Source organism: Lathyrus oleraceus, chromosome 1 (assembly GCF_024323335.1).
Source record: "Lathyrus oleraceus cultivar Zhongwan6 chromosome 1, CAAS_Psat_ZW6_1.0, whole genome shotgun sequence".
Classification (NCBI taxonomy): Eukaryota; Viridiplantae; Streptophyta; class Magnoliopsida; order Fabales; family Fabaceae; genus Lathyrus; species Lathyrus oleraceus.
Genome location: NC_066579.1, coordinates 75,660,826 through 75,667,460, shown reverse-complemented (window position 1 = coordinate 75,667,460; position 6,635 = coordinate 75,660,826). Strand labels below are relative to the sequence as shown.

Below are 6,635 nucleotides of genomic sequence, written 5' to 3'. Positions count from 1 at the left end.
GTAAACCCAACCATCCCAGCTAATAATTTCAAACTTAAACCCTCCCTGTTGCAACTAGTGCAACAGAGACAATTCGCAGGTCTCGCTACTGAGAACCCAAACCAACATTTAAAAATCTTTCTCCAATTAGCAGACACTTTTAAAACCAATGGAGCTTCTCCTGAGGCAATCCGTTTAAGATTATTCCCTTTTTCCCTCAGAGATAAAGCCCTATCATGGTTAGATTCCCTTCCACCCAATTCCATTACGACTTGGGATAACCTTAGAAGAGTATTCCTTTCTAGATACTTTCCCCTAAGTAAGACCGCCGTTTTTCGAAACCATATAACTAGATTTACCCAAAACCAAGGAGAATCGCTGTTCGAAGCTTGGGAGAGATATAAGGATCTGTAAAGAGCATGCCCACATCATGGTTTAGAAAATTGATTAATCATTCATACCTTCTATAATGGACTTCACTATAACACTAAGATGACCGTCTACGCTGCCGCAGGCGGTGCGCTTATGAACAAACCTTATCCTGAAGCTAGTGCCCTCATTGAAGATATGGCTCAAAACCATCAATCATAGGGAGTAGAACGAGCGACAGTTGAGAAGAAGGAAGCCCAAGGAGGAGTGCATGAACTAAGCTCTATAGACATGATGCAAGCTAAAATGGATGCATTAGCCCTTAAAGTCGAGCATATGTGCATAAACCCGAATACTGCAGCCACAATTTCGTCGGATTGTGAGATATGTGGAACCAAAGGACACCAATATGCAGAATGCAGTCTATTAAACGAAACCCACTTTGAGCAAGTGAACTACACCCAAGGGAACCCATACTCAAATACCTATAACCATGGATGGAGGAATCACCCGAACTTCTCCTATAAAAACAATAACCCTATTCAAAATAATGCACCTCCAAGACAACCAAGTTACCAAGTCCCAAGATCAAATCAACCTATGCAACCTGTACCACCAAAGCCGAGCCTTGAGAAAATTATGGAAAATTTTATCACTGTTCAAACCCAACAAAATAAAGAGTTCATGAACCAAAACATTCACGTTAATGAACTGATTACCCAGTTAGGAACCAAGGTTGACCAAATAGTTACTCATACCAAGATGCTTGAAACCCAGATCTCTCAGGTAGCTTTAAACTAAGCCCCCCAAACCACACCTGGAGGATAGTTCCCTGGACAACCTCAACAGAATCCGAGAGGACAAGCCAATGCCATTACCCTACGAAGTGGAAACGCTTATGATGAGCCACCAAAACCAAGATTGAGCGAACCCAAAACTTCTAAGAAATATACCAAACCCCCGGACGAAGTAAAAGAACCAGAGGAATCTGAAAAATAGGAAGGTCAAGAAAAAGGAGAAAAACCTAAAGATAAAACTTATGTACCACCCCCGCCATATAAACCACCTATACCTTATCCACAAAGACTTAAACAAACCTAGATCAATAACCAATATCAGAAATTTATTAAAGTTATAGAAAAACTTCATGTAGAAATCCCTTTCACAGAAGCCATCACCCAAATACCTTCTTATGCAAAGTTTCTTAAAGACATCCTTACCAACAAACGTAGACTAGACGATCCGAAACCCTTGGAATGTAATTCCGTTTCCGAGAATAAGTTAGCCAAAAAAGATAAAGATCCTGGAAATTTATCCATTCCTTGTCTTTTGGGTAGTCATGTCATCGAAAAAGCTTTTCTAGACTTAGGAGCTAGTGTGAGCTTAATGCCTTTAGCAGTTTGTGAGAGGTTAAACTTAGGAGAATTACAGCCTACTAAGATGTCACTTCAGTTAGCCGATAGATCTGTTAAGTATCCGATAGGCATTTTAGAAGATATCCCTGTTAGGACAGGTCAGTTATCTATCCCTATTGATTTTGTTGTCATGGACATCAAAGAGGACAATGATATACCAATCCTTCCAGGTAGACCATTCTTATCAACTGCAGGAGCCATAATAGATGTCAAGAGAGGAAAGTTGACCTTTGAGGTAGGTGATGAGAAAATAGAATTTATACTTTCGAAATTTCTTATGGCACCTGTGATAGGAGATGCATGTTATGCCTTAGATATCATTGATGAATGCGTTAGGGAGTTAGAACAAAAAGAAATCATAAAAACAATTAAGTTACCATCAACCCCCATAATGGAAGATGATGACTTTAGGAACCCTACATCGATGATAACCTTTACGAATGTTTATCCCTTACCCCAGATCCTATGCCATGCCCTAAGAAACCAACCTTAGAACTTAAGGAACTGCCTAAGAACCTGAGATATGAGTTCCTCGATGAAGAGATGAATCGTCCAGTTATAGTCAGTGCTACCTTGAGCCAAGAGGAAACAGAACAACTTTTAGATGTTTTACGAAGACATCCCTCATCCTTAGGATATAATATCTCTGACCTGAAAGGTATAAGCCCATCTGTATGCATGCATCGGATTTCGCTCGAAGAAGATTCAAAACCCTCCAGAGAACATCAGAGAAGAATAAACCCTATAATGAGTGATGTTGTTAAAAAAGAAGTTCTTAAGTTACTTGAGGCAGGTATAATCTACCAGATCTCAGATAGTAAGTGGGTGAGCTGATCACACTAAAATTTACGTATTTTCGACTCCGATTTCACATGCATTCTAGTTATTTTATTATCGTTTTGTTGTGTTATTACTGTGTTTTCCTTTGTTTACAGGTTTTTATCTTAATAGGAGCCCCGATCGAGAAAAGGAGCGAAAAAGAGCCAAAAACCCTAAAAATCAGCATTTTGCTCTTATGGCCTACCCCATGGCGGGCGCCACAGACCAAGCCATGACGTGTCCAAGTCCAATTTCCTCGACTCCCACGTTTCCCCACTTCATCCACTAAGGCGCCCCACTTTGTGCTTGTGGCGGGCGCCATGGCCTTGTGGCGGGCGCCACAAGAGGAAAACGGTTTCCTCTATTTTCAAGTTGAAGGGCATCCAAGTCAATTCCACCTTTTACTTGCCTATAAATAGCAACGCGAATTCAGTTTTACAATCACCCAAACTTAGAGCAGACGAAGATCCGAATGTTGGAACAAGGCGAAATCAGAAGCAACTTTGTTTCACTTAGGCATATATTCAGTTTTATAAAGTGGTAATCGCTTCGCATTGGAGTGTTACCACAATTGTGTAATTGAGTCTGTGATAGAGTCTGCACTCGAGTTTGGAGCACTTTGGAAGCAAGTTAATCCTGCTGCCATTTTCTTTTCCGCATTGCAATTTACTCAGCCCTCCGATTGGAGCAGGTTTTTATTACTCGCTTTACTTTATTTATTTCCCGCACTCGCTTTTGCTTTATTTATTTCCCGCACTCGCTTTACTTTATTTATTTCCCGCACTCGCTTTACTTTATTTATTTCCCGCACTCGCTTTACTTTATTTATTTCCCGCACTCGCTTTACTTTATTTTATTTCCCGCACTCGCTTTAAATTATTTATTTCCCGCACTCGCTTTAAATTATTTATTTTCCGCACTCGCACTACTTTTATTTACTTTCCGCACTCGCACTACTTTTATTTATTTTAATGCACTTTTACTTTACCATGTCTAGCTAAATTTATAAGGCTAGAATGTAAGGATCGTAATTAAACCAGTAATCCGTACAATTGTTCGTAGAAACACTTAAAGGGCTATTTTAACTTTCAACTTAAGTTTTCCCGCACTTCAATTCCGTTGGGTAAGATCGAAAGCCGTCCAACGTCTTTTTAAACTTTATTGTTTTTAACTATTTCAAAAACAGCGAAAACGCTTTGTCTAGTTCATTAGGAGTTTTTAACATCAAGAAGAAAAGAGATTTTAAAACTATTTTCGGACGCGTTTATAAGTTTAGAGTCTGGTTCGTGAGAACCTCTTTTGGTTAAGAAATCCAGGTTATAATTCTTTTCAACTTAGTCAAGATACTATATTTCTTAAAAATAGGTTTACTACTCTAACGCAATGCGCGCCTTTTTATAAGTGACAATAAGAGGGTTTGATTAGGGAGTACAACTCGGTTCTGAATACGCGAAAACGACATGTCCTGTTAAATTAGTTCTTTTCAAAGTAGGAAACATTGCCCATAAGTAGTTCTATTAACAAGTACTTGGATTGTCATTTAATTATGTGAATTACATTCGACCGTGTCTTTATTAATTATATTCTATTTCAATACTTTACTTTTTACTGCACACTACAAAAACACTTATTTTGATTGCCTTTGATAAACACCATAACGACAGATAACGATAGATTGACACTTGGTCTCTGTGGATACGATAATCTTTTATATTACTCTGACGCGTTCGTATACTTGCGAACATCAAGTTTTCCAACGCATCAAGTTTTTGGCGCCGTTGCCGGGGACCAATTTCGTCAAATTTCATTTTCCTGTTGTTATATCGTTTAGACTTAGGTTATTTCCCGCCGGTCGATGCGAAGGACTCGCAGCACCGGAAGTTTAAGCTTAGTAAACCCTCTGGCGGAACCTGAACGTTACGCTCGCGCACGTTTATTCTTTCATAGAATTAAGAGAGCTATGGCCGAAGATCAAAACCAAAGACCTCTTAAGGACTTCGCTCAACCATCTAACGAAGAACCTAGTTCTAGTATAGTAAACCCAATCATCCCAGCCAATAATTTTGAACTTAAACCATCCCTGTTGCAACTAGTGCAACAGAGAAAATTCGCGGGTCTCGCAACCGAGAACCCTAACCAACATTTAAAAATATTTCTTCAATTAGGAGATACTTTTAAAACCAATGGAGCTTCTCCTGAGGCAATACGTTTAAGATTATTTCCTTTTTCCCTTAGAGATAAAGCTCTATCATGGTTAGATTCCCTTCCACCCAATTCCATTACGACTTGGGATAACCTTAGAAGAGTTTTTCTTGCTAGATATTTTCCTCCGAGTAAGACCGCCGTTCTTCGAAACCATATAACTAGATTTACCCAAAACCATGGAGAATCGTTGTTCGAAGCTTGGGAGAGATATACAGAGTTGTTACGAGCATGCCCACATCATGGTTTAGAAAATTGGTTAATCATTCAAACCTTCTATAATGGACTTCATTATAACACAAAGATGACCATCGACGCTGCCGCAGGCGGTGCTCTGATGAACAAACCTTACCCTGAAGCTAGTGCCCTCATCGAAGACATGGCTCAAAACCATCAATCATGGGGAGTCGAACGAGCGACAGTGGAGAAGAAGGAAGCCCAAGGAGGAGTGCATGAACTAAGCTCTATAGACATGATGCAAGCTAAAATGGATGCATTAGCCCTTAAAGTCGAGCATATGTGCATAAATCCGAGTACTCTAGCCGCAGTTTCGTCGGATTGTGAGATATGTGGAACCCAAGGACACCAATCCACAGAATGCAGTCTATTAAACGAAACCCACTTCGAGCAAGTGAACTACACCCAAGGGAACCCATACTCGAATACCTATAATCCTGGATGGAGGAATCACCCTAACTTCTCCTATAAAAACAATAACCCTATTCAAAATAATGCACCTCCGAGACCTAATTATCAAGCCCCTAGATCAAATCAACCTATGCAAACTGTACCACCAAAGCCGAGCCTTGAGAAAATTATGGAAAATTTTATCACCGCTCAAACCCTACAAAACAAGGAGTTCATGAACCAAAACATTCATGTTAACGAATTGATTACTCAGTTAGGAACCAAGGTTGACGAAATAGTTACTCATACCAAGATGCTTGAAACCCAGATCTCTCAGGTAGCTTTAAACTAAGCCCCTCAGACTACACCTGGAGGACAATTCCCTGGACAACCTCAACAAAATCCGAGAGGACAAGCCAATGCCATTACCCTACGAAGTAGGAACGCTTATGACGAGCCACCAAACCCAAGATTGAGTGAACCCGAAACTTCTAAGGAATGTACCAAACCCCCGGACGAAGTAAAGGAACCAGAGGAATCTGAAAACCAGGAAGGTCGAGATAAAGGAGAAGAACCTAAAGATAAAATTTACGTATCTCCCCCGCCATATAAACCACCTATACCATATCCGAAAAGACCCAAACAAACCCTGATTAATAAACAGTATCAAAAATTTATTAAAGTTATAGAAAAACTTCATGTAGAAATCCCTTTCACAGAAGCCATCACCCAAATACCTTCTTATGCAAAGTTTCTGAAAGACATCCTTACCAACAAACGTAGACTTGACGATCCGAAGCCTTTGGAATGTAATGCAATTTCCGAGGACAAATTAGCAAAGAAAGATAAAGATCCTGGAAATTTCTCCATTCCTTGTCTTTTGGGTAATCATGTCATCGAAAAAGCTTTTCTAGACTTAGGAGCTAGTGTGAGCTTAATGCCTCTAGCAGTTTGTGAGAGATTAAACTTAGGAGAATTACAACCCACTAAGATGTCACTTCAGTTAGCCGATAAATCTGTTAAATATCCGATAGGCATTTTAGAAGATGTTCCTGTTAGGATAGGTCAACTGTTTATCCCTACTGATTTTGTTGTCATGGACATCAAAGAGGACAATGATATACCAATTCTTCTAGGTAGACCATTCTTATCAACTGCAGGAGCCATAATAGATGTCAAGAAAGGAAAGTTGACATTTGAGGTAGGCGACGAGAAAATAGAATT

The 6,635-nt window shown here is 39.7% G+C and overlaps 1 non-coding gene and 1 pseudogene across 1 annotated transcript; both read right to left on the bottom strand.

Moving 5' to 3' along the window:
- Nucleotides 1-317: 317 nt before the first annotated feature.
- On the bottom strand, nt 318-416 carry LOC127116575 (uncharacterized; annotated as a pseudogene).
- A 4,510-nt stretch (nt 417-4,926) lies between these two features.
- LOC127116068 (small nucleolar RNA R71) lies at nt 4,927-5,033 on the bottom strand. The gene has a single exon (XR_007801054.1). It is a non-coding gene; the product is annotated as a small nucleolar RNA R71 (small nucleolar RNA).
- Nucleotides 5,034-6,635: the final 1,602 nt, after the last annotated feature.